Below are 27,471 nucleotides of genomic sequence, written 5' to 3' on the forward strand. Positions count from 1 at the left end.
GCTTTAGCCTTGCTAATTCATCCCAAAGACCCGTGCCCAAGCCCCACATGAAGCCACTGAAGAAACTGGTTGATTCAATGGGCTTCATATTGGAGCAAACACTTCTCAGTGTGTACATGGGAGTAGAGTATGGCAAGGGCTTGCCCTTACCCTTTTATAGCTCCCAGACATCAGCATCATCAGGTGTACTGCATTTACACCATTGCCTCATTTATACTGTGAGATAATTTGGCCCCAGTAATTATTACTGAGAGGATTAGATTTGTACCATCTGGGCTGTAATGAGGAAAGAACTGATTTAATGGGCTGAGATGCTCAATGCATTTATAGCTGGAGTCTACTTATGCTTGGGTAGCCTGTGCTTTCTTGTAGTTCTCCTTTTTTCCGGGTGAGACTTAATTCTATTGAATTTTATTCATTTTTTTAAGTGTAGTTTATGTTTTCTGTGTGTAAAAGCTTCGGGTGGAAATCTCATTATGTGCTGGCCTACTGGTGCTACTGTGTTTTATCTTTCTTTTTCTTGCTTTCTCTCTTCTGGGAGAGGGTGTGAAGATGGTGGTTGTGGTTTTCCTGGTTTGGAGTGAGTTCTTTGCACCTTTACACTTTTTAGCTAGAACAGTTTAGTTACTGGTGAGGGAGAAATGGAAGGGATGGATTTGCTCTGAATTCTGGAATCCTGTGTGTAGTGGGTTTCTTTGTTGTGTTTGTGTCTCTAAATCTGAGCACTGCTTCATCTTGAAATGTAAGTAAGTTGTGTTGGTCTTTGTCTTACAAAAGTATTACTTGCTATTTCCACTGCAAACCACCTTACTTTAGCTAACTAAGAAGCCTTTTGAAGATAAGAGTCTGACAGTACTGTGAAACAGGTTTGTTGTGATCTTGTGATGGATGCACTCATGATCATAGGGAAGTGTTTTAACCTGGAATAGCTTCCCCTGCTAAAGCTGCCCAGTGTTATTCTTTCATGGCTTCACTAACTCTTTGAGCATCCCTTGTGAAGTGTCCCATCCCCTTCTTGGTTTGAAAAGGAGAGGACATCCACTAGTGGCAGCAGCTCTGTTCGATGAAGTAATGGAAATGTGTGTAAGAACAAGTTCATAGTTGTTTGCTGCTAAAGCAGAAGGCTCTGCAGAGCTGTGCTCTCCAGGGCTCGGGGCTATTTGATATCTCCATTGGTGACCTGCATAAAGAAATACCTTATGTATTAGGTGTACTTCATGTATTAAGTGTCCAGGTGGCACTGGTCAGGGCTAGAGAGGAAAGGTCCTGCCAGCAGAATGGAAGGGAGTCCAAAGCAAACTCCCCAAACTGGCAAAGTAGCCTGGAAAAATAGGTTGTGAGCCCATGGGCACAAACAGAAATGCCCGTGCTTAAGTGAGGTTAACCAGCCTGAAAAGGACAGAGGGCCAGCATGAGGGGAAGGCTTTACAATGAGTCACATTGTGAATGTGAGTCAGCAATGTTCTGCTCTCGTACTATCCTGGGATGTACAAACAAACGAATGCTCTCTAACACGTAAGCAGTTTTTCCACTCAGTAGTGGAGGTTGTATTAGCTGACATTGTGTCTTGAGGGGTCAGTGCCCTTTCAAAAGGGGATGGGAAGAGAAGGGACAAGAAAAGCAATTTAGGTACCAAAACATGGACTGTGATGAGCAGGGAGAAAAGGGTTAGTTTAGGCCAGGAAAGACAAAGGCAGCCTGAATCTTGGCGCTTCCTATTGTTTGGGTGGTTGACTCTGCAATCGTGCCAATCTCCTTTTGTTTCGTTCCTAATATTGGTGTTTCGCCAACTTAACCAAGTAACTCCAAGAAATACAGAGACTCTGTCCTATGACATCACATTGGAATTCCTATAGCTCATCAGGGTTGGAGCACAAACCTGCTGTAGGAATCATGGAAATATGCTGGATAAGGTCTCTGAGAGGTCACTTGGCACAGCCTGCGTTCTGGAGCAGGATGAGCTGCGTGTAAGAGGCCTCCCAGGTGTTTGGGTAATCTATTTTTGGTCCCTGCAGTGCCATTCATGTTAGTAGAGTCTTTCTACACCCTTCAGCTGTTTTTTGTTGGTTTTTCCCCTGTAGAACCAACAACCTTGGTCTCTAAAATCCCTTAAAAACCTTGGGTTTTTAGACTTCATCTTAGATGGATTTTGTTGCTTACGTGCAGGTTACTATCTGTATTAGTAATGCTGTAGATGGTGGTTGTCAGGCCACCGACAGCCTCCATATGCTGTTCTAGAAAGGCACCTCAAATCTTATGCAATATGCACCCTCAAATAGCACAAGATGCCTGTGAGGAGGCATCCAAATCTTAGCTTAAAACAACTGTTACCTGTGCGCACTGCTTACTTGTTACACTAAATGGGGTCAGGATCCATGGGTAATGGGAGAATGTGATGAAATGATGCAGGAGTGCATCAGATTGTCTAAGCACAAGCAGGCTGGCCTGCGGTTGCTCAAGCATAAATCATCTTCTGGAGAGGGGTGGGAGAAAATCATCTGCCCTGTCAGTGCATCATAACCCTGTCTCCATACTCCCCAGCAGTGCAATTTCCTCTTTCTCCCCTGCTCTCTCAGAGCAACTCCAATGTTTGGCCTAAGAGACAAAACCTGATGTTGAAATGCAATTTTCCATGTTAACGATGTGCCCTACATCAGCACGGAATCGTGCCTCCACGCCTGCCAGGAGCAGCACTGGAAGCGGGAGGGAGGAAGCCCCAACTGCACTCTTCTCAGAACATGACAGTTCTGATGGCTCTTCTCCTGAAGCCAAGCAGATGCTGACAGCAAGCTATAAATTGCCACTTCAGCTCTTACCCAAGAGTGTTTCCTAGGAACTCGAGAGACTTTCACTGCCTTCAGTTCTGCCAAGGGGTTTAACAGCACTTTCAGACAACCTTCGGCCAGAGATGGGCTTAGATCCAGTCTTACCTGGAGACAGGTAACCTTTCTGTTTCATGTTCTACCTGATCCTGTGTATATAGTGAAGGCATCACTCCCAGCCCTACTTTCTGCTTCCTCATTTCTCTTTTGCTCTCCTTATTACCAACACCTCTACTTCACCAGTCTCTATCTTTTTACTCACTAAGGGCTTGAGAATGCTTGAGCTCAGGAGCCTTTTCCCAGTAATGGCTTGAGCATGGATGCAGATCCCCTGCCTAAAGATGACTCTGGAGCAGAGAACTGCTTCTTAGAGCTCTGCAATGAAGCAAGTGTGCATGGGTTGCTGTGGTTTCCCCTTTCCTGTGTAAAGAACCATGGCAATTTGGCTTAAACTATTTCAAATAGTTAGATCTTGCTGGTTGCTAGCCCAGCTTTCCCCAGCACAGGGAATTCCCAGGCGCTTCCCAAAGTTACACAATATGACTTTCCAGGGAACACTTTTCACATCTCATGAAGCCAGGATGTATCCACCTTGGGTTCCTAAATATCTGAGTGAATTCAGTTTCTTGAAGTTGACCCTGCTTGTAGAAAGTATCTAAATTCTTTCCCCACTGGTCTTATTCCAGGTTGATGCATCTGAAACCAGCCAGATGATATTCATCCTTCCAAATGTGTTGGTTAGCTCAATGATGAGCTTCACCTTCCTAGGTACAAGTGGAACAGAAACCTTGTATTTTCCTAAGGGGAAAAAACCAAACCCTAACACAATTTCTTCTTACCAATCCACTAATACTTTAATTGGAAAGCCAAAAGTATAAAATCTGAATGCATTTAATCATCTGTGTTCTTATAAGGTGATCTCTGACCAATCCTATCCCTGTTCATTTCCCACATCAGCTGATGTGTGCTAGTGAACCTTTGTGTTGCAGGCTGATGCTGGTCTGGCTTTCTGGAGATCAAGGTGTGCCACAAAGTGGTTAGACAAGAAAGAGGAGAGTAACCTCGTGCAGCAGGGGGGCTCGGGTGGTCAGACATTGCAGAGCAATAGCAAAGGATAAAAGGTTTCCAAATGTCAAGGTTAGTCTTCACTGTAACACAAACCAGATGAATCCACCTGAGCTTGTGGAGGGAGATGGTGTGTTTAGAGCAACACTAATATATGATTAAGAGATGAGCTCTTAGGCAGAAGCTGTTCCCTGTGAGGGTGCTGAGGCGCTGGCACAGGGTGCCCAGAGAAGCTGTGGCTGCCCCATCCCTGGCAGTGCTCAAGGCCAGGTTGGACACAGGGGCTTGGAGCAAGCTGCTCCAGTGGAAGGGGTCCCTGCCTGTGTCAGGGGTTGGAGCTGGAGGAGCTTTAAGGTCGCTTCAACCCAAACCATTCTCTGACCCTATTAAAAGCCATGCTGAATATCAGACTGTTTGAATAACATTTGCATTACAGTGGTTTGCCTAAAATTCCTCTAGAGCCAAAAAGCAGTGAGGAGTCCTAGATAAGTTCATATGACCTGTTTGCTAATGTTTTTAGGCTGAGTTGTCTCAGTTGGAGAAGGTATATACAGAATCTCAGAATGGTTTGGACTGGAAAGGACTTTAAGATAGTCTAGTTCCAATCCCACTCCCATTATGTCTCTCCATTAATCTGAAAAGGAGTTTAGAAGGGCTTCTGCAGTTGTGGAACCTACACTACAATGTCCAACCTCCTCAAAGTATTCCCAGTTGTATTCTTTATTTAAAACCAGGCTGGAGAACTATTAGCTGATGGTATTATCTATTCCAAAGGTTAAAACTGCACCTGATATACCCCATTTTAAAAATACTGTATTTGGCTTTCAATTATTTATTCCTTTGCCTTGTGGGGAGGGGAGAAGAGGATGAAACATCAAGCTATAGGTTTACATCAGACTTACAAACATGAATAAAAAAGATGGGGTACAGCACTGAGGCAATTTATACAGTGAACATCTGAAGATGGAGTTGGGAGCTAAGCATCAGATCATGCTGCTGCAAACATAGGAATTTCCATATCTTTTCTCTGGTTTTGTCATTGTTTTGTGTATCAACACCTAAAAAAAAAAGACAAAAAGAAGAAAAGTAATTTAAAAGGAAATGAGCAACTTTTCTTAATATATTTATCAAATCTGTTTAAATTGCATCTGAAATTTCAGCCTCTGGGATTTAACTGAGCTGTCAAATCTCTGCATTTGTTAGAATGCTGCTGCATAATAAATGCAGTTATTTCCTTAAACAGCAGTATTAATTCTTTCCCATTGTTTCCATTAGGCAGAAGAGCTTTTTTTTTTTCCCCTCTCCTTTCATTGCTTTTTTTCCTGAGTATTAGGAAGTTAAGGGGGGAAAGAAAAAAGAATTGGTGAGGAGAAGAGAAAAGACAAGGGAATGAAGAGTTATATTGTTCATGCAGATAGCCAGCGCCTTGCTCTACACATGGCAATGGGCCAGTGTGATTATTTCAGTCTGGGAAGTGATTTTTTTTTCTCTGCTTGAGCCAATCCTTATTGTAACTGAAGTTTAACTGGGATCTCTTTTTACTGGTTTTTCCAGTTCTACTGGTGAAATGACCATAAAATCAAAACCAAACCATCCTTAACCAGAACAGTAACACTGGAAAAGATGACTGGGATGCTGCCTTCTGGTTGTGGCATTGTGCTTGCTCCCAAAAGCTGTGCATTTTGATGTCCTTTTTCTACCACATCTCAGCAGATGCAGAAAGTCCTGTGGCTGCCACAGATGTCCTCACTGTATGGCCGAGCAGTGCCTTAGCACTGATTACTGCCTGTGGCCCCTGATGTTAGCTGCATTACATAGCATGATTTAGCACATTATCTTATACTATACATTAGTTTCCACCTAGAACTAAACAAAATCCATAAGCAAATTCAAACTGTTGGCAATGCTTCCCAAACAAGTGAAGCTTGCTGGGCTGCTCAGGCATCCTCAGCTGCTAGTGTTCTCTCTGGTTCTGCAAGTGAGTCTGCTGCAAATGTAGGTGGTTTTGAATGTTCAGGAGGGAATCTGCCTTGCTTGAGATGCAGACCTTAGAATTGCATAGCACCCTTTGGAGATGTCTCTCTCCCTCTGTTGAGTCACAAGGTTTGAATACAAGGTGAGTTTTCATTAGACAGCAAACCTGGCAAGGGGTGGTGTTGGCTTTAATCTCCTACATCGCTCAGAGTGAGATCTCAAATGCCAAAGACCGGTGCCAAGAGCTCATCTCTCTTGCTCCCTGTGACCTGTGCTGTGTTCACATTGCTCAAGGTTCATGGATGGGCTGCAGGGTCCCCTTGGGACAACCAAGGTGGGGGCTGCCACATTGGCAAACCTCTTATTGCCTTCACTTCCCAGCAGGTCTCTGCTGCTTCCACATGACCTGCATTTGGGAAGAGGGAAGAAGCTGCTTGGAACTGCCCAGAAAACAACCCCAAAGGATGTCAGGGGAGCTGGACAGTATCCCAGCCCCTTTCCTTGGGTTTCTACCCCTGCAGCCTACAGAAGAGCTCCTGAGGAAGGAGAGGAGGGTCTTGATAAAAGGCTGATGGGGAAGCAGGAGGAACCTGGTTGGCTCCCACTCCCTGCTCCTTTCATGCACTCAGCTGTGTATGAGAGAGGAGTTTAGGGCAGTCCTGCCTCCTGGCTCAAGGGGCACAGGGTATCATCCGACAGGAGTGCGCAGCCCTTAGTGGGTGATTGGGTTTCTCAGGATCAGGGATGATTATTCTATTTATTTTGCCCCTGTCAAAAAAGGAAACGGGCCGGTTTCTGCCAAGTAATTTTACACCTAAGTATTTCCTTCTGTTTGTCTTAAAAACAGCTTAGTATGGATGTTACCTCCAGGTCGGGAGGTCACTGGGGGATTGGGAGAGGCTTTTCTGGGAGCACAGCACACTCCTGGAAGCCTGTTCCTAATTGTCTGGTGGAGATGAGGGAATACGGAGCCAATCCAAGAAACACAGCATCATGGAGTGGGGCTTTGCCCCTTTGACAAGGTATGTAGCTAACCAAGGCTGCTTGGGTGCTGTGCTGCAGAGATGTGGGGTGAAGTGGTGTATGGATACACAAGAGCAGGTCGGTTTCACTTTTGGAACATAAGCCCTGGTGTATGCAATCACATACAAGGGTTAAGGAAACCATCCAGCCCCAACAATACTGCCTTTCACTGCGATGCATGATAAAGCATCGTTCCTTCCTGCCTGTCTTTTTAAAGGGGGTTTGCTGCTGCTGGGAGGTGCTGGATGGATGGTGAGAAGCATGTTTTATTTATTCAGAGCACTGGCACTACATGGGTCTCCAAAACTGTTTTGGTAGAGATGTGGCCCATTCTGGGTCCTGCTCACCACTCTCTGTGCTTTCAAGTTCAGGGAGCCATGTGCTACCTCTAACTGCAGTATGAGTATGATCAAGACCTCATTTAGATATATCAGGTGTATTTAGAATCATAGAATAGTTAGGGCTGGAAAGGACCTTAAGACCATCCAGTTCCAACCCCCCTGCCATGGGCAGGGACAACTCACACTAAACCATATTACCCAAGGCTCTGTCCAACCTGGCCTTGAACACTGCCAGGGATGAAGCATTCACAACCTCCTTGGGCAACCCATTCCAGTGCCTCAGCACCCTCACAGGAAAGAATTTCCTCCTTATATTCAATCTAAACTTCCCCTGTTTAAGTTTTAAGCCATTATCCCTTGTCCTACCACTACAGTCCCTAATGAAGAGTCCATCCCCAGCATCCCTATAGGCCCCCTTCAGATACTGGAAGGCTGCTATGAGGTCTCCACGCAGCCTTCTCTTCTCCAGGCTGAATTTATATCTGTAAGAATTAGTTTTGGCCCAGTGTAAACTATTAACTAAACTGGAACTTTGTGAATTTCTTGTGTCCATTGCTCTGATCCATTTCCTCCAGTCGGATTACTTTTTGATGACATACTACATCCCATTCCTGCAGGATCCTTGACTATATAGAGTACCCCACAAAACTGAAAGACTAATGAGTCACCCATTGCAGGGGATTAAATGTCCCAAATTGAAGGGCCACTTGTGAGGAAAGAGCAGTTTATTAAATTATTAGTATATTTAACCCCAATACTGAAGAACTACCAAGTTTATAACACTGGTGTAACAAAACATGTAATTAATGTATTATATAAATACAGAATTCTGGATGACTAAGAAAAATATGGATAAACAAACACATTAAGCAATTTCAAAAGAAAAAAATGACAGCTTCAACCCAGCATTTATTTCTGAGTACATTTTTTATTACTCTTTTGTCAGAATAAAAATAACTTATTGCTAGTGCTTTGCATTGCTGTTTTCATCCTACTGTGTAAAACATGTTTACTCCTTAAAATGAAAGAATTGTGAAGTAATCCTAATGTGAAAAATGTGACCTAAGTTACTCCTTGCTCCTTAAATAGAATATTTTACATATATATTATGATAATGCTGAAGTTTGTACTACGATATTAACATAAAATGCTATTTCAGAATTAGCAATGCTTATAGTCTTCTTAGAATAAGAAGCATTTTTACAGAATATTGAAATTTGTGGGTTGCAATTAGATGATCTTAAGGTCCTTTCCAACCCTACCTATTCTATGGTTCTATGATTATCAGGCATCTCTGTAGTTCATGGGCTTATGAACAAGGGTGAAATCATAGAATAGTTTGGGTCCAAACCCTGCAATGAGCAGGGACATCTTCAACTAGATTCCACATGAAATTCCAGATGAAAACAGAGATTTAGGTTAGATGTGAGGAAGAAACTTAGTACACTGAGGATGGTAAAACATTGGCCCAGGTTGCCCAGAGAGGCGGTGGATGCGCTATCCCTAGAGACATTCAAGGCCAGGCTGGATGTGGTTCTGAGCAACCTGATCTAGTTGAAGATGTCCCTGCTCATTGCAGGGGGGTTGGACTGGATGAGCTTTAAAGGTCCCTTCCAACCCAACCTATTCTATGGGTACACAGGATGTGAGATGTGATGGAGGAGAGTGTGCATCACCTGCTGCAGTGATTCACTTTGTACAACTCACCAAGAAGCCCTGTTCGCCACAAGCATGTTCATTGATCAGCCCTTGCAGGTAAAGGCACTTGCTGACATCCCCCATCAAGAGATCTTCCAGCTCATGGAAGGGGCTCATCTCCACTGGGCTTGTCTTGGTCAAGGGTTTTCTACAGGCTTTTAATTTTCCCTGTGGATTGAAACTGGATGTAAAACCTCAGTCCTCTCTGTAAAACCCTGGCCAGGTCCCTCAAACAGCCTGATGAAGGAGAGCAAGTACAAGATCCCCCACTCAAACATAGTCCAGCTTGACAACCCAATGGTCCTCAAGCAGATCGCAAATGCAGAGGGTAACCCAGGAATTCAATACAGTGATGGCCAGGTTGGACAAGGCCTTGGGTGATATGGTTTAGTGCGAAGTGTCCCTGCCCATGGCAGGGGGGTTGGAAATTGATGATCTTAAGGTCCTTTCCAACCCTAACTATTCTATGATTCAAAGATTCTATGCAATGAGCTGCATTTCTAGTAATGAACTGAGATGAACTCTCCCTGAACATGGTCTGAGTAAACCCCAGAAAGTCCCTCCCAACCCTTTGGCAGGCTGAATCTTCCTCCCCAAAGTGTTGCAAAGATGACCTGTGTCAGGTGAGTGTGGCCTTTGTCTCCTGCCTATTTAACATGAACGCTTCAGTTCTTCTGACCATTACTTCCTTGTTTTGTGATAAAACACATGAAATAATCCCTGCTGTACAATCTAAGAAGAAAGGATCAGAAATAAATCCATGGAAAGGAAAAGCAATGCTATGAAGGTGACAGATCCAAGAAGCCACTTTTCTACGGCCTAATCCAGCATGTCATCCAACAGAACTGTACATAGCATGTATTTTGTTCTCCTTCCCCTCTTTGGTGCTGAAAGATGGCAAGTTTTCAGGTTTTTATCACATTCCTCCTCAAAGTGCCCAGTGGACCTGGAGGAGAGGCAGAAGATGTCATCTGCTACCTTGAAGGACAACAAGATTAATGTAACAGATCATTGCCTCTGTCCATGTCTGTTATCAAGCTCTTAGGAACAGCTTCAGACAGCCGAATCCAAAGAAATACTGAAAGCTCTCATAAGAAAGCTTTTGATTAGAGGCCCAGGCTCCAGGCACGGTGTGGAGATGTCTGTCATTCAGCTCCTAGAAGCATCAGAATCTGTGTTGCTGTGATTCTTTATCCATGTTCTCACTTTATTGCAAACCAAGAAGCCAACAGCAGTGCAGGGAAGTTCTGTACAGGGAAGTGACATTCAGCCAGTGAGGTACTGACATGCTGCTTCCTTCCATCAGTTTGCACTGCATGCACAGCGTAGTCATAGAACCATAGAATAGTTAGGGCTGGAAAGGACCTTAAGATCACCCAGTTCCAACCCCCTGCCATGGGCAGGGACACCTCACACTAAACCATGCCACCTAAAGCTCCATCAAGCCTGGCTTTGAACACTGCCAGGGATGGAGCATTCACAACCTCCCTGGGCAACCCATTCCAGTGCTCCATCACCCTTATAGTAAAGAATTTCCTCCTTAGATCCAATCTAAACTTCCCCTGTTTCAGTTTGAACCCATTACCCCTTGTCCTGTCACTGCAGTCCCTAATGAAGAGTCCCTCCCCAGCATCCCTAAAGGCCCCCTTCAGATACTGGAAGGCTGCTCTGAGGTCTCCATCAGCTTCTCTTCTCCAGCTGAACAGCCCCAACTTTCTCAGCCTATCTCCATACAGGAGGTGCTCCAGCCCCTGAGCATCCTTGTGGCCTCCTCTGGACTTTTTCCAACAGTTCCATGTCCTTTTTATGTTGAGGACCCCAGAACTGCACACAATGCTCCAAGTGAGGTGTCACAAGAGCAGAGGGGCAGGATCACTTCCTTTGACCTGCTGATCACACTCCTTAAAATTGTTCTTTTTAGCACCAGACAGTGCTGTGCCAGGGTTGTATGATGGGGATGGTTTTGGCCCTGAAGGCAGCCATGGGGCATTGTGGCCCTGATAAACCATTCCACCTCCTCATCCCCAACCTCCTGCCCTGTCACAGCAGAGCAATTTGATGCAGGAGTCACACAGCCTAAGTGGGGACTCCTCCAATAAGAACCCCCTCTGGCAGTACTCGCTGCTCCTTTCATTACATCTTGTTTGTGACCTGTGTTCAGGTACACGCATTCTTTTTTTGGGCACACCATGGTGACACCTATGTTGAAGATGCAATGAGAAGCCCCCAAAACCCCTTCATTTCCCATGGTGGGTGGGCACTGAGTTACTTTCAGTAAGATTAAGAGAAAAAAACAAAGGCCATAAAGGAAATCTGTAGCAGGGAATGTGACAAAAAGCCCATGTTCACAGAAGCAAAACATGGATGTTGGAACTGCATGATCTCTATGTCCCCTTCCAACCAAAATCAGTCTGTGATTCTGTGTCTATACAAATCACCTTTTGTAATCTGGATGGTGAGCTGGGAACCACCACCCTGCGGTGCCCACCTTGCAATGTGGGTAACTGGGTACAAAGCTATGCTCATACAATCACAGAATCCCAGATGGATTTTGTTTGGAAGGGACCTTAAAGCTCTTCCAGCTCCAACCCCTGCTACAGGCATGGACACCCTCCATTGGAGCAGCTTGCTCCAAGCCCCTGTGTCCAACCTGGCCTTGAGCACTGCCAGGGATGGGGCAGCCACAGCTTCTCTGGGCAAGCTGTTCCCATTCCACAGGTTGCCCGGAGCAGTTGTGGCTGCCCCATCCCTGGCCATGCAAGAAATCCATAACAAGGAATATGATTAAAAGCTCATGTTCTCGCTTCCCAACCTTGTTCTTGAGTTACATCTATGCACCCCTTTGAACCCTCACTCCAGAAAGGATGAATCACCCCCTGGAGAGCTCAGCCTCCCTCTGACAGCGTGGAAGAGATTTAACCAAAGCAGCCAGAATCTGCTCCCTGTAAATCTGGAACTAAACCCAAACCCCCTGGCTCAGAAAGCAAATTCTTCAGCAGTGCCTGTTGCATCACTGTAGGGAAGGGAGGAAAACAAATGGCCTGATGCCTATAAACAAGGGCTATTGTTAAATGTACTTGAGGATTTTTTGCGGAGACAGCATCAGGTTTCAGGCTTCCTGCTACCAAGTAAACGCTCCCCAGCACGGGAGGCTGCTGCTGCCCCCGAGCCTGCAGAAAGAATTGGTACTATGCTAAAAATCTAACTATTATCTTCCTTTCCTGCTGTATCTGAGCTTCAGCTCGCCTTGAACCAGGTCTGGGTTAGAGAGCAAGCCCAAGGGAAATGCAGATGCAGGCTCTGCTGCATGAAGAATCCCCTGTTCCAGGGTGAAAGATGAGCATATTTAGTCATGTTTTACAGTAATATAAATAGATAAAGCCTCGTAACTTATATAAATATAAAAATGCATATATATTATATATAACATATATAAAAATATATATGCTTATATATCTCATTATATAGATTCTGGTTCACCTGTACAGTTCTAATCCAGTGTGTGTGAGTGATGTGGGAACAAACGGAGCTGTGAATCCCAGCTGGATGTGACTGGGTGCTGGTCAAGGTCTCAGGGACCAGCAATGTCTTTGGGCTCAGCACTGCTGATCTGCTGCTCCGTCTGCCTGCACCAGGGTGCATTTTTGGGTGCGCTGGCATAGTCACTAAAGACCTGCTGGCCCAGGGCATGGCCTGTCACTATGGCACTGGTTTGCTCTGATCCCTTTCCACCTGATTCCAAAGATGCTTTAGGTAAACCTTGGTATGGCTGAGACAAAAGAACTGACTGATTGTAGAATTGCTGGTTTGGGGTGGAAGGGACCTTAAACTCCTCCAGCTCCAACCCCTGCCACAGGCAGGGACCCCTTCCACTGGAGCAGCTTGCTCCAAACCCCTGTGTCCAACCTGGCCTTGAGCACTGCCAGGGATGGGGCAGCCACAGCTTCTCTGGGCACCCTGTGCCAGCGCCTCAGCACCCTCACAGGGAAGAGCTTCTGCCTAAGAGCTCAGCTCAGTCTCCCCTCGGGCAGGTTCAAGCCATTCCCCTTGGCCTGTCCCTACATCCCTTGTCCCAAGCCCCTCTCCAGGTTCCCTGCAGCCCCTTTAGGCACTGGAGCTGCTCTAAGGTCTCCCCTTCAGGAGCCTTCTCTTCTCCAGGCTGCCCCAGCCCAGCTCTCTCAGCCTGGCTCCAGAGCAGAGCTGCTCCAGCCCTCGCAGCATCCCCGTGGCCTCCTCTGGACTCCCTCCGTGTCTTTACGTTGTGGACACCGGAACTCTATTCCCCATCCCATGCGGGGTCTCCCCCCAGCCCTTCTCGCTGCCCACCTTCCCACCCCGAGCCCCACTGAATCGGTTCTCCCGCCCCGCCGCAGGGCCAGCGGCTGAGCCAGACTAAACAGTCTGTGTGACAGTGACTTGCCCGTGGCCAAGGCACCAACCCCCCGCCCCTCGGCCCGCGTTTGCCGCCACCATTAGGCCCCGCCCCGGGGCGGGGCCAAGGCGAGGCGGGCTTAGAAACCCCGCGCTTTTCTTTCAGAGCCCGCGCTCCACAGAGCCGTGAGGTAGAGCAGACGCGCCTCGGGCTTCTCCGGCTCCTCGCCCCGCTGCCGGGGCTGCTGCGCTCCGTGGCAGCTCAGAGATGTTCCTGCTCTGGAGCCAGGCTGAGAGAGCTGGGCTGGGGCAGCCTGGAGAAGAGAAGGCTCCTGAAGGGGAGACCTTAGAGCAGCTCCAGTGCCTAAAGGGGCTGCAGGGAAGCTGGAGAGGGGCTTGGGACAAGGGCCTGTAGGGCCAGGCCAAGGGGAATGGCTTGAACCTGCCTGAGGGGAGACTGAGCTGAGCTCTTAGGCAGAAGCTCTTCCCTGTGAGGGTGCTGAGGCGCTGGCACAGGGTGCCCAGAGAAGCTGTGGCTGCCCCATCCCTGGCAGTGCTCAAGGCCAGGTTGGACACAGGGGCTTGGAGCAAGCTGCTCCAGTGGAAGGGGTCCCTGCCCGTGGCAGGGGTTGGGGCTTGAAGGTCTTAAGAGCCTTTTGAACTCAAACCCTTCTATTGTTCTAAGATTCTCAGTGTTCCAAGGCTAAAACCGATGTGGCTGAAAGCAGGGATGTGCTTTATTCACATTGATCCCTTTCATGTTAATGTGGTTTAAGCCATGGCAGAGCCACATTGGAACCAGCAAAAGAAGCTCACAGCCTAAATGCACTGAGGAGGCAGGAAAGCTTTATCGGAAGGTGTTTGCTGGGGTTCATAGAATCTCAGCATAAGCCATTGGGGCTGCAGTGCACCCTGACCCCCCAGAGCACTGCTGGAGCGGGAGGAACCAGAGCTGCTCCCCTTTCCATGGAGCAAAGTGTCTGGGGTGGAGGCAGAGCTGCAGAACTCAGAAGCACCCTCCCCAGATCCACAGTGGGGACATTAAGGAAGGGCAATGGGACAAATACGTAGCTCTTTGGGGGGGAAAGCACTTTGGAAGCACAGCAAGCTGTAGTTTGGGGAGCCCAGGTCAGGTTCTCCTTTGGCCAACACCACCTGCAGCACAGCGTTAGATAAGAGTGCTTCTGTTAGGGTGCAGCACAGATCCTGTTTTCCCCTATCTGTTCCTTGAACCCCTTCCCTGGAAACCCAGCCTAACTTAACTGGGGGAAGCTTAACACAAGCATCTGAGGGCTTAAATAAAGCAAGACAAAAGCAGATCCTGTAAAACCTGTCGGGGCTGATGGAAACCACATTGGCTGCTTCAGCTTGAGAGGCCTTAATCTCTGAGGGGCAGTGGGGCTGAGGGCTGTGAGATCCTGAGCCTGGTTATCTGCCTTCGCAGCCTGCATCTGGGTTTAACCTCGACCCTGGCTGTCGAAGCAGGCGCTGGGTGTGTGGAGCCTGGCTCTGGATCAGGGGGAGGGGAGGGTTGTGTTCTGCTTGTCTTGAAAGGAGCCATCAATCACCCCCGCAAGAAAACCCCCTGAATCCAACCGGCATCCACAGCCGCTGCTGGAGCCCTCGTCCGTTATCCCCACTGCGCCCAGGCAGAGATTCCCTTGTATTAAAATAGCAAAACAAGGAAGCGCAAGGAAAGCCCTCCCAAAGCCTGAAGTTCTCCGGGTTCACTCAGGAGACACGTTCAGGCGTGTAGGACACCCGTGGCGAGTGGCCAGCTTGGGGTGGCCCATGGGCTGTGCTCCCCCATTGGGACTCGTGTTACAGTCCCCATCCTGTTCCTTGCAGATGGGACCATTCCTGCTCTATGCCTATCAATCATCCCACCACAGGAGCACGGTCCCGTCCGTTCATCACCCACACTGTGCTGCTCCTGCCTCCCCCATCCCTTCCTGTCCCTCCCTCTGCCCTGGCCACCCCTCACGATATCCAGCTCCAAACCTCTCCTCTGAGCACTGAGCTCATCCCTCTTTGTTACATGGGTTGGTTTTCCTTTTTATTTTGGGGTTTTTTGTTTCTTCCTTACCCCCCCCCCCCCCTTTCCCCTCCCCTTTTCACTCCCAGGCTGCTGACACGTAGATTTATAGCCAAATGTCAAAGCTCTCAGAGTCCTGGACTCGTTCTGCTTAACTCTGCGAAACTTCTGGAAAAAGAATTCATGGGCTGGAAGGGCTTAAATGCGTCTGGGGCAGATTCAGCTCCTTGCTGTTAGCACCCTTCAGAAGAGCTGAGTGCAGGCCAGGTTCTGTTTGTTTTTCCTCCCACCACCACCTCTTTTTGTCCTCCAGTGGGGGAAAAAAAAGCCAAGCCTGGTGGAACCTCCATCTCCTTCCTCTGTTTCTTCCCCTTTCAGCATCTTATTGTGATTGCTGCTAACCCCAGCGCCTCCCACCCCCAACACCTCCTCAGCATCCCCATAAAACAGGCTCGGTGGCTGCTGGAATTCCCTCCCCATCCTGACGATGGCCATGGCAGTTAGCAGGTCCTAATTCACGCTTTCATGCTTAGAGACTTGGCTACTGCTGCTCTGTTCTCACCAGTCTCAGGGTGGAAATTCCTGCAGAAGCTGAAGACCTGGCTGCTGCCAGGCGGCAGGGTAATGATCCAGAACTAAAGTCACCACGTTCATGGCTAGTTAAACAGCTTCATTTCCAGCACTGCACGCTCCTTGCTTCACTCCCAGAGGTATCCAGGTTTAGACTGGAAGCCCCTGTAAAGGTCAAAGCTCTACTCATTAGATCCTCATTTTAGGGTAGAGGTGGGGCACCAAGACACAGCAACAGCACAGGCTGACGTTTGCAGGTGTGAGTCCTACAGCTGTGCCTTGGACCTGTTCTTCATACCCTGGCAAAGCAAGGTCATGGTGTGCCTCCTGCTCTTTGGAGCCGTAGTGTGGATCTGTATTCAGGGCAGGGAATTCTCCAGGGATAGACCTTGAGAGCGGGACACCAGAAGGTCCTGTATCCCTGAGAAAAGTCATGCAGTCACTTGTCATTATGGGGTTTGGGTGGGGGGAGAGGAGGGGTGGCCATGGGAGATCATGAGGGGAGAAGAGAGGTGGCCATAAGGGATGGGGGGAGAGGAGGGGTGGCCATGGGAGGTCATGAGGGGAGGAGAAGGGTGGCCATAAGGGATGGGGGGAGAGGAGGGGTGGCCATAAGGGAGGGGGGGAGAAGAGGGATGGCCATGGGAGATGATGAGGGGAGAAGAGAGGTGGCCATAAGGGAGGGGGGGAGAAGAGGGATGGCCATGGGAGATGATGAGGGGAGAAGAGAGGTGGCCATGAGGGATGGGCGGGAGAGAAAGGGTGGCCATGGGAGATGATGAGGGGAGAAGAGAGGTGGCCATGGGAGATGATGAGGGGAGAAGAGAGGTGGCCATAAGGGATGGGCGGGAGAGAAAGGGTGGCCATGGGAGATCATGAGGGGAGAAGAGAGGTGGCCATGAGGGGTGGGAGGAGAGGAGGGGTGGCCATAAGGGGTGGGGGAAAAGAGGAGTGGCCATGAGGAATGGGGTGTTGTGGTTTAAACTCTTGTCAGCCACACACTCTCTCTGGCTCACTCTCCCCCTTCCCTCCCTCGTGCTCCTGGAGGGATGGGGAGGAGGAGCAAAAGAATGTAACCTCCACGGGTTGAGATGGGAACATCCCAGTAACTAAGGTGTAACACAAACCACTGCTGCTGCCACCAATAATAATGATGATAAGGGAAATAACAAGGGAATATGATACCACCCACTGACCGAGCCTGACCAAGCAGTGAGTGCCCTTCGGGTAACTTCCAGTTACCTCCTGGGCATGACGTGCTGTGGTATGGAATACCCCTTTGGTCAGTTTGGGTCAGGTGTCCTGTCTCTGCTTCCTCCCGGCTTCCCCTCCTCCCTGGCACAGCATGAGGCTCACAAAGCCCTTGGTCAGACTGAACATTACTGAGCAGCAACTAAAACCATCGGTGTTATCAGCGCTGCTCCCAGGCTGAAAGTCAAAACCACAGCACTGCACCAGCTACTAAGGAGGAGAAAAATGACTGCTGCTGCTGAACCCAGGACATGGGGGAGAGGAGGGGTGGCCATAAGGGATGGGGGGAGAGGAAGGGTGGCCATGGGAGATCATGAGGGGAGAAGAGGGGTGGCCGTAAGGGGTGAGGGGAGAGGAGGGGTGAGGGGAGAAGAGAGGTGGCCATGAGGGGTGGGAGGAGAGGAGGGGTGGCCATAAGGGGTGGGGGGGAGAGGGGAGGGGTGTCTATGAGAGGAGATTTTGCGGGGAGGCCAGTTTGCCCTCAGTGCCCTGGGTTGGTGCTGAGGAATGGTTGGACTCGATGATCTTAAAAGTCTTTTTCAGCCTGGTTGATTCCGTGATTCATAACTGCAGTCTGTATTGACCGGGTCTTTGGTAACTCTGGGACCACAATCTGATGCTCATTGTGCATCTAGGTAACCTGCATTATGCACACCTTGACATAAGCCATCTATGTCAAGGTGTGCATAATTATGAATCCTATTCCTTTAAGGTGGAAACAATCCCAGCAGTTGCCCTCACAAAAGTGTGCACCCTAAAATCCATTGTTTTAGCCCCAGGGAGGTACCAGACCTACACTCATCTTTCAGTGACATTGTATTTTGGTTATACCTTCTTCATCACACTGCTTAATGTCCTAACGCCTTTATTCTCACCAGTGGTGTTAACATCTCTCCTGCAAGTCTGAGAACTTAACTGTTGGTCCAAGATTCACTCTTGGACCAACAGTTTGTTTTGAGCTGGTTTGTGTGATTTTAACTCAGACTTGGAGGCAGTGGTGGGATATGGGGAGAAACCAAAGGAATGAGGACATGAGGGGACTGCATGGCATCTGAATGGGCTTTAACCCCAAATTAAGCCCAAACTGAACTTCTACTACTCTGAATCACTTCACTCTGCAGAGTCCAAGGGGAAGCCAGCCCTTCAGGACAAGGGGCTGGATGGGACAGGCTGAAAGAGCCCACGATGAGCCACAAAGACTGGGAAACCCAGTTGAAGGGGCCAGCATAACGAATGTTGTCTCAGCAGCCCAACAGCCTTGCTGTTGCCATGAGTCTGTACCAAAGAGCTTTAGAGGGTACTCAACACAGGGGTGCTCAGGAGGTCCCTCTGGAAGTGGGGAGCAGCATGTGCTACAGGTTTGAGATGTTTGTGAGAAGCTTCCCTAAGAGCTGCAGGGACACTGGTCAGGAAAGACCTTGGAAAAGGAGAAGGAAAGATGGGCTGAACGCAGGAGAGGGAGGCAGAGGGAGAGTAAATGGCAAAATCATAGAATCATGACACTGATTCTGTGATTTTGCTGCTTGTGAGGGCAATGGAAAGCTTTGTGTGTGGAACTGTAGGGAAGATGGGATGATCCTGAGCGTAAAAGAGGCTGCAAATTGTGTGTTAGCCTCCCTGCAACCAACACTGGAGGGATCTTAAACCTTGAGACTTCTTGGTGCTGGTGAATATCAGTACACAAGAGAGACCTCACCTGGAGCATTGTGTGCAGTTCTGGTGTCTTCAATGTAAAAAGGACATGGAACTGTTGGAACAAGTCCAGAGGAGGCCACGAGGATGCTCAGGGGCTGGAGCATCTCCTGTATGGAGATAGGCTGAGAAAGTTGGGGCTGTTCAGCCTGGAGAAGAGAAGGCTGCATGGAGACCTCAGAGCAGCTTCCAGTATCTGAAGGGGGCCTATAGGGATGCTGGGGAGGGACTCTTTATTAGGGACTGCAGTGACAGGATAAGGGGTAATGGGTTAAAACTGAAACAGGGGAAGTTTAGATTGGATATAAGGAAGAAATTCTTTTCTGTGAGGGTGGTGAGGCACTGGAATGGGTGCCCAGGGAGGTTGTGAATGCTCCATCCCTGGCAGTGTTCAAGGCCAGGTTGGACAGAGCCTTGGGTGCCATGGTTTAGTGTGAGGTGTCCCTGCCCATGGCTGGGGGTTGGAACTGGATGATCTTAAGGTCCTTTCCAACCCTAATTGTTGTATGGTTCTGTGATTCTAAATCATTCCTTCCTGAGGAATATGGGGTCCTTAGTCTCCATTGCTTTGGAGTAGCTGCACTGTGAGGGTCTTTGGTGGCCATGAATGCTACTAAACATTGCAGCTTCAGTGTTCTACCAGCCCCTCAACGTAAAGCCCAAATTCAGCTTCATCTCAGCAGCCTCACAGGGCTTGACTTGCAGCCTGGATCACTCCAGCTGGAATTCATCTCATCCAAACATAGGTGTCAACAGCATGGATTTCCCAAGCTGTCATCCACGCTTCCATGAAAAGGAGCTCACAGGCTGCGATCAATCCAGCTTATTTTACATCAGAATGAGGTGAATCGTGCCTGGAAGTTCCTTTTTGTTTTCCTATTAACTATTAAAAAAAAGCACAGTCTAGACTAGATTTGAGCTGCTGGCAAGGCATTTATAAGGAAAAGCCAGGACAGGTCAAGACTTCAGTCTGGACATAAAGAGAGATGTATTGGAATCCACATCAAGTGGATTTGTGAGTCATCAGTACAGATGGTGTGTTTGGGGATGAGGTTCCCGGAGACAGGAAAAAGAAAGCATGTGCAGATCCCTGTAACAGTCCCACAGGCAGCCTGGGGGAAGAGCAGGAGAATCCTGTAAAGGGCACTAAGGTGGGATGGGAACCAGGAGGGGGAAGAGTAATGGAGATCAAGAGAAACAAGGCCTCAAAGAGAAGAATATACCAAGTGACCACATGGATGGGGCTGGCAGGTCCAAATCATCCATGCATCCAGCATGGGCTTGGCCACGCTGGATGAGGTTGGTACAGTGTTACAGGAGCAGTTTAAGTGAAGGGCAGTAGGTGGATGTTGGATTGCAAAAGATGTGTTGGAGAAAAGATGGGGGCCAGGTGAGACTTCAGATCTGGGAGCAGCCCAGCACTGACAGGAAAGGGACAAAAGACATGAGAAGGTTGAGAGGGAGGCTGGAGAAGAGGGCTAAAGGGAGGAGAATGGGAGTGGGGCATTGGGAAGGTGTCAGTGGAGAAGGCAAGGCCACAGGAGATGAAAATGAAGATGACAAATGCTTAAAAGGGCAAAAAGCCATGATCTTTGTCTGATCCCTGCTTTCACCAGGATTGGACTGTGCTTCGGAGCTCTCAGACAGGTATTTCCAGGACTGTCGGAGTTCAAAAGTGGTGTCCCCTTTGGGATGCAATATAAAACTTGTTGCTGAGATCTGAGCTCTAGAAGGAGTAGAACAAAATTGTTTTGCTTGAAGGGAGATTATCCCATACAAGTGAGTTCCTTACATTTTCTACTTACTACCCCCTCAGAGATGGAGGAAAAGGCTCCACTTCTTGAGCTGATGCACTTGAGCAGTTTTCCTTTCTCAGTGCTCGTAACAAAGGTGTGAATGTGTACCTGGGACAGCAGGACAGAAGTGAATCCTGAATTTAGTCTTCTTACTGTCTGAGAGTTCTCACTCCCTGCTCTTTAGATCTAGACCAAAATAATCCTATTCCTTTATGTTTCTCCTTTTGTCACAGGATTTATTTCCTGTAGTAGTCTAAAAAAAAAAAAAGGCAAAACCCACATTGTATTCACTAAGATTAATAAAATAAGTAAAAAAAAAAAAAAAAGGTATAACCATTGCAAACAATAAAAATAGGTAAAATCAAGAATAACAATCACAAAGATTAATAAATAGGTGAAACCAAGGATAACAATTACAGAGATTAATAGAACAGGTCAGTTGTTCATGGCTTCTGCAGAATCAGGTACAAAGAGGTTTAGATCTCAGAAAGATGCTCCTCCATGGTACAAATGATGTGTAGTGTCCCCTGCTCAGATCTGCCTGCTTTGAGCCACTGAGCATGCTCTGAGCAGGGCATGGATCAGCCAGAGCTGGGTGGTGACACTGGGGACCAGCCCAGTCATAGAATCCCGGAATCCTGGAGTGGTTTCGGTTGAAGGGACCTAGAATTAGATGAGCTTTGAAGGGCCCTTCCAACCCAAACCATTCTTGGATTCTGGGATTCTATGAAGTCCTGTTTCTGGCTGTGGTGCCCAGACTCTGATAAACTCCAGGTGATTCCTTTGCTCTGTGTGCTCACAAGCAGCCTGATCTTTCTGCTTTCCCCTGCAGGTGAGCTCTTCAGTCCTGCCTGGAAGTGCTTGGACACGGCAGATGTATTTGCTCACATGTATCTCTCCCTTTACCCTTGTTCCCTGAGCAGCAGTGATGACTTCATGTGTGTCAAACTGCGGACATATGCCACTCACTGTGAGCCAGGGGCTAGCCAGAAAGCAGGGGGATGAAGCTACAAAGGTTCTTTGGGGCCATAGTATTATATCATATAATAATAGGACATTCCTGTTCCTGTGTGATGTACTCTAGGTGACCCTGCTCTTGTATGGGGGTTGGACTAGATGACCTTTTGAGGTCCCTTCCAACCCTTGGGATTCTGTGAGTCTGTTATATATGTATATAGGATTAGCCCCAAAGGTATTTGGGGTCAAGGTCCTGCACCTGGGTCGGAGCAATCCCAGGCACAGCTACAGGCTGGGCAGAGAAGAGATTCAGAGCAGCCCAAGGAGAAGGACTTGGGGGTGCTGGGCGATGAGAAAATGAACATGAGCCGGCTTCAGTGTGTGCTTGCAGCCCAGAAAGCAACCGTATCCTGGGCTGCATCAAAAGGAGTGTGACCAGCAGGGCGAAGGAGGTGATCCTGCCCCTTTATTCTGCTCTCGTGAGACCTCACCTGGAGCATTGTGTGCAGTTCTGGTGTCCTCAACATAAAAAGGACATGGAACTGTTGGAACAAGTCCAGAGGAGGCCACGAGGATGCTCAGGGGCTGGAGCACCTCCTGTATGGAGATAGGCTGAGAAAGTTGGGGCTGTTCAGCTGGAGAAGAGAAGGCTGCATGGAGACCTCAGAGCAGCTTCCAGTATCTGAAGGGGGCCTATAGGGATGCTGGGGTTGGACTCTTCATTAGGTAGGGACTGTAGTGATAGGATAAGGGGTAATGGGTTAAAACTGAAACAGGGGAAGTTTAGATTGGATATAAGGAGGAAGCTCTTCCCTGTGAGGGTGATGAGGCACTGGAATGGGTTGCCCAGGGAGGTTGTGAATGCTCCATCCCTGGCAGTGTTCAAGGCCAGGTTGGATGAGGCCTTGGGTGAGATGGGTTAGTGTGAGGTGTCCCTGCCCATGGCAGGGGGGGTGGAACTGGATGATCTTAAGGTCCTTTCCAACCCTAACTATTCTATGTTTCTATTTTCATGCATTTAATAGACAGAGGTAATTCGCACACAGCAGCAGAGGCAATTGCACAGAGAAGGAATTTACAGCGTGGGTCTACCCTGCCTTCCTCAGGCTCTGCTCTGGCTCTGGGAGCAGCTGCCCAGGAGGCAGCATCCCAAATGCAGAAGCTGCTCGTGTGTCCCAAGGAGTGCGTGCGTGCAGCCCGAGTGTGAATGGATCACCCTCCCTGTGACAGCCTGGCAGCATCCTCCTGCTGTCCCACGAGATGCTGGGAGCTGCTGCCTTGGGAGGGTTCCTCTGGGGCTGCGTGTGCATTCGTGTGCTGCTGTTTATGTACGTGTGATTGTTTGGGGCTGCAAGGCTTGGTTTATTTTATCAGGGGGAGTATAACCAAAGCGATTTGGCCGCCCTCAGCCTCAGTAACCCACTTTCCTCCATGTCTAAATCCTCCTTTCACTCTGCTGACATCCAGATGCTAATTTGTTCTCCCCCTGACCCTGCTCCTTCCCCTCCTGATTTGAAATTAGCTTACTAAAACATGTTTTCTTTTAAGAATCCACAGCCTAATCCAGAACAAACAAAACACATTTTCACAAACCACCAACTGCATGAACTTCTGCCCTGGCCTTGACCGCGCTCTCTCCTCTCCTCTCCTCTCCTCCCCTCGCCTCCCAGCTCCCCCTCTGCTGCCATCACCAGCTCCGTGAGGTTTCCAGGACATTTTTTTTCCCTGACGAATACAGTTGCAACAGCTCCGAAACTGTGGAATTTTGTTGGCAGCCGCCAGAGATGTTATTTTATTTACTTTCCTTCTGCATGCATGGGAGTTGGAGCGGGTGGGTTTGGAGACGTGCGTGGAGGAGATGAATTTGCACACGTTGGCTTTCTTCAGAGGCCCGTGCTGGAGGTGGAGAAAAGCCTTGAGAAGGAGAACCCTTCATTCTGATTAATCTTAGGGGAGGAGCTCTTAACGCTCATTAACCTTCAGGTTTCACAGAACAGATGGTTTGGGACTTGAAGAATTGCAACGAGACTGAGATGAGGCTGTTTGAACAGAAAAGGCGATTATTCCATCAGCACACGGGGCAACACTTGCTCCTTGTCCAGCATTTCCTATCAATGGCTGGGTTGTTTGGCTGTTTGTATTGCTGGTTAAGAATTCCCCCCTGCTCCAGAGCACACAAATTCAGTCCCAAAGAAAGAGGGCGAATGCCAGTGCTCTGCACCCTGATCCCCTCTTAAAGGAAGGACTACTTGTGATTTGCAAAACAGGGAGAGACGGGCATAGTTCCCCTTTCTGCTGGGATTATCTCTTTGGTGTATGTAAGCCCCATCTCTGCATCCCCTGCACTCTCCTGGGCACTGGGACAACTCAGGACATTGGTCCTGGGTTTTCTGCCTGATACCTGAGGGTATCAGTTGCAACCTGGAGGTTACCCTTTAAGGTTGGAACTGATACCTCCAGGTTGGAGATAATCTTGAAGTTCCTTCCAACCCAAACCATTCTGTGAGTCTATGATTCTATACAAACCATCTTCTGTTCTCTACAGTGGTTGGAATGGTGAACTGGGAGCTGCAGCCAGCTGAACTGGGATGCAGGGCCAGCTGGGCGATAGCCCCTTGCAATGTAGGTAGCTAGGTCCAGAGCTACGATCACAAAGTCACAGAATCATAGAATCCCAGGCTGGTTTATGTGCTGGAAGGGACCTCAAATCCCATCCGTTTCCAACCCCTGCCACAGGCAGGGACCCCTTCCACTGGAGCAGCTTGCTCCAAGCCCCTGTGTCCAACCTGGCCTTGAGCACTGCCAGGGATGGGGAAGCCACAGCTTCTCTGGGCACCCTGTGCCAGCGCCTCAGCACCCTCACAGGGAAGAGCTTCTGCCTAAGAGCTCAGCTCAGTCTCCCCTCGGGCAGGTTCAAGCCATTCCCCTTGGCCTGGCCCTACAGGCCCTTGTCCCAAGCCCCTCTCCAGGATGTGCTGAAATGAATAAATCTTTCCTTTGTAATCGATAACAACGGAGGGATCTGAAATGGCATGAAGTCAGGAAGAGCCAGAAAGGAATCTGATATAATGCCTTCAAATGACAGATCAGCAGCGATTCCTGAGTTACGGGATCACTTTGAAGGTGGCGTTTGAATAATTGATGTATTTTCCTTCTTTCTTTCTTCTCTCCCTCCTCTTTTTCTTTCCCTCTCTCGTTTTGTCAGTTTGTATCTCCTGACCCTGAGCTGTAGCAGTAAAACATTTCCCTTCTGTGATGAAGTGTTGATGTTTCAATGGCTCTGTGTGCAGCCCCCCTGCTCCCACTGGAGACATGCTGCTCCACCACAACAATACATAGGTACAGAGGAGGCTTAAGCCTTGTTTTTCTGTGGTAGCTGTGGCAAAGGGAGTGTGGTATTAGCTGTGTCATGGGAAGAGTGACAGGCTTAGCTCATCTAAACTGGAATTACAATGGGAGGAAGGAAAGAGGGAAGATTAGAGGCGGGTGGGATTGAATTCCTCTCTGAATCTTTTACCACATTGTTAAAATTAGCCTCTCCAAGGAGGCACTTTCATGACCTAGGGATCTTGGTGTCTCTGCTCTTTGGCAGTGACCAATACCTCTGTTAATGATTAATACAAGTCAGGAAACCTAGGTTAAGTTCTTTCTTACGGCTTCTTTACCCTTCTGCAGAAGGGCACACCAAAAGCATCTGCAGAGTATTTCCACTCATCATAAAACAGGGCTTGAAAACAGTTAACCCAAACCCCAGCGATGTCTCCCTATTGGGAGTCTGTAGCATACCTGCCTGCAGTAGGCTCTATCCAGACCCAAATCACGAAACACGATACAGAGTAAACAGATTAAATTGTTCAGCTCCAGTTAGAATCAACAAATGAAAGGTTAAAAGAGACACTTCTCACCTTTTGATCTATACGTCTATTAAAATACCCAGCACAAAGACATAGCTAGGTTGTCAGGGGAAGCAAATATTGTCTTGCTAAATGTTTTCATGTGTTAGAAATCCAATTTTCCAATGAATAACAACTTCAAGGGAATGTTTTCTGCCTGTCCTGCCATTCCCCCATCCAGACCAGCACACGCACCCTTGAGCAATGGGATTTCAGGGGGCTGACAGGACACTCTGCCTGTCCTGCTTTGCTCCTTGCTGACCCTGCTCCATCGCTTTCACAATCCCTGCCTGCCAGGTTGCTCTGTGAGCTGAAGAGCTGTTTCAGATCAGCTTTCTCCAGCAGCCTTAACTTTGATTTTCCAAGTGGAAGATTTTGTGGATTCATTTCCTGACCGTGCTACTGATCTCTCCAGAACGTTTGCTTTATTATTTTTTCCTATCCACATCCTTGTCCCACTTTTGAATTTCATTACTGGGATTGTTTCCCCTTTCATCTTAATCCTTAAGTAAGGTATTTAATAGTAACAAGTCAAACTTCTGTGTCTGAGAACCTTGGATTGACAGGTCAAATGTAACCACTGCCTTTCTGTCCCTACATACATACATAAGTACAGAGAGACTTGAGTGAGTGGAGCACAAGAGACTGGAGACTATGGAATACAGCAATTAAATAGCAATACTTCATTGCAGGGAAGGTGGCAGCAGAATAAATAGCTAGATGGGCATTAGTTTGGGTGTTTTGTGCATAGAAAACAATGCTTATAGGCCTTGTAAGGGTGTGTATTGAGGCACAGTCCTGAAATCTCAGCTTCTCTCTTTGCTTCTGGTGGAGGAGAGAGAGATCAGTGGCTGTAAAGAGCTGTGAAAGTGCTTTGAAAAGCCTCACTAACATAAATCCTAATAGCATGGGTTTCCCTGCAGCTTAATAAGTCTGTGTAAGGAAAATAGCAATGGAGATGCTCTGGTTGCTGTGTACATTTGATGAAGGAAGAACCAGTAGCCTGTGGGGTTTGTAGAGCTCTGGATCGTGGGGAACACCCTCAATGGAGGTCTCACCAGCACCAATGTTATTCCTTGCTGAAGCAAGGGCATAGGAGGGAGAAACCAGGCTCATATTGCAACTGGGCAGCCAGGGGAAGCCCTTTGGAGAGATTCTGTGGAATATGATCTGTCCCAGCTCTTTGGCAAGCACTGGGAATAATGGATCTGGTCCAAGTCAGTCTGGTCTGGCTGGCAGTGGGCATCTCCGGAAGGAAATGTTCTCCATACGGCACAGCTCAGCCTGCTGCGAACCAGCGCATTGCCAGCACTGCCGAGTCAGGCCCTCTTGGATCAGCAGGAAGGTAACTCATCCAGAGCATCCCAAGTAGACTTTGCCTGGAGCTTAACTAGGTCAAAGCATCTGCTTTGAATGAACTGAATGGATAAAACATTAAAGAGAAAGGAAAACAAGAAAAAAGGGAAGAAGTAAACCAAAATAACGTTATGTCACTGAAGTCTTGCATAAATAGATGTGATCTGTAAGGCTGTAGAAAGAAATGAGCTGCTGCATTTCAATCCCACACTTTAATGTCAAAGAGGTCCTGTGTCCTTCCGACCCAGGCCCTGGCCACCATGTATCATCCTAGGTTACATTCACCACCTCTCTTCCCCTCTGCTTATTCATAACCTCAAAGTCAGTGAATCAAGAGTCCATTCATCAGCAGCTGGTGCATGAATATGGCTCCTTGGGAAACCTTAAGGCTGAGGGATATTTGGGGAATGGTCTCATTTCCATCATTGTTCTCCAGTGGAGGATGTGAGAGATGGTGAGTCTCCCAGGCTTGTTCCCAGCAACGGCCTCACCGGACTGCTAACCCTGTGGGACTCTGTAGAGCCTCTTCCCCCTCCTCATCCCACCATCAGATGTGGGAATCAGATGTGGCATCCGCCACACTGATTCATCCCTGTCTGTCTGCCTTTGGCTACAGTTTAGTTCTGT

At 48.2% G+C, this 27,471-nt stretch overlaps 1 long non-coding RNA gene across 1 annotated transcript; it reads left to right on the top strand.

The window, feature by feature from the left end:
• The first annotated feature begins 336 nt into the window (after positions 1 to 336).
• On the top strand, positions 337 to 9,225 carry LOC133211494 (uncharacterized). Its single transcript, XR_009725211.1, has 3 exons — positions 337 to 388; positions 6,246 to 6,883; positions 8,868 to 9,225. It is a non-coding gene; the product is annotated as an uncharacterized LOC133211494 (long non-coding RNA).
• Positions 9,226 to 27,471: the final 18,246 nt, after the last annotated feature.

The sequence above is a fragment of the Neopsephotus bourkii genome, unplaced genomic scaffold (genome assembly GCF_033783945.1).
Source record: "Neopsephotus bourkii isolate Nb327-2 ecotype Australia unplaced genomic scaffold, CSIRO-AGI_Nbou_v1 NB_616, whole genome shotgun sequence".
Taxonomy (NCBI): domain Eukaryota; kingdom Metazoa; phylum Chordata; class Aves; order Psittaciformes; family Psittacidae; genus Neopsephotus; species Neopsephotus bourkii.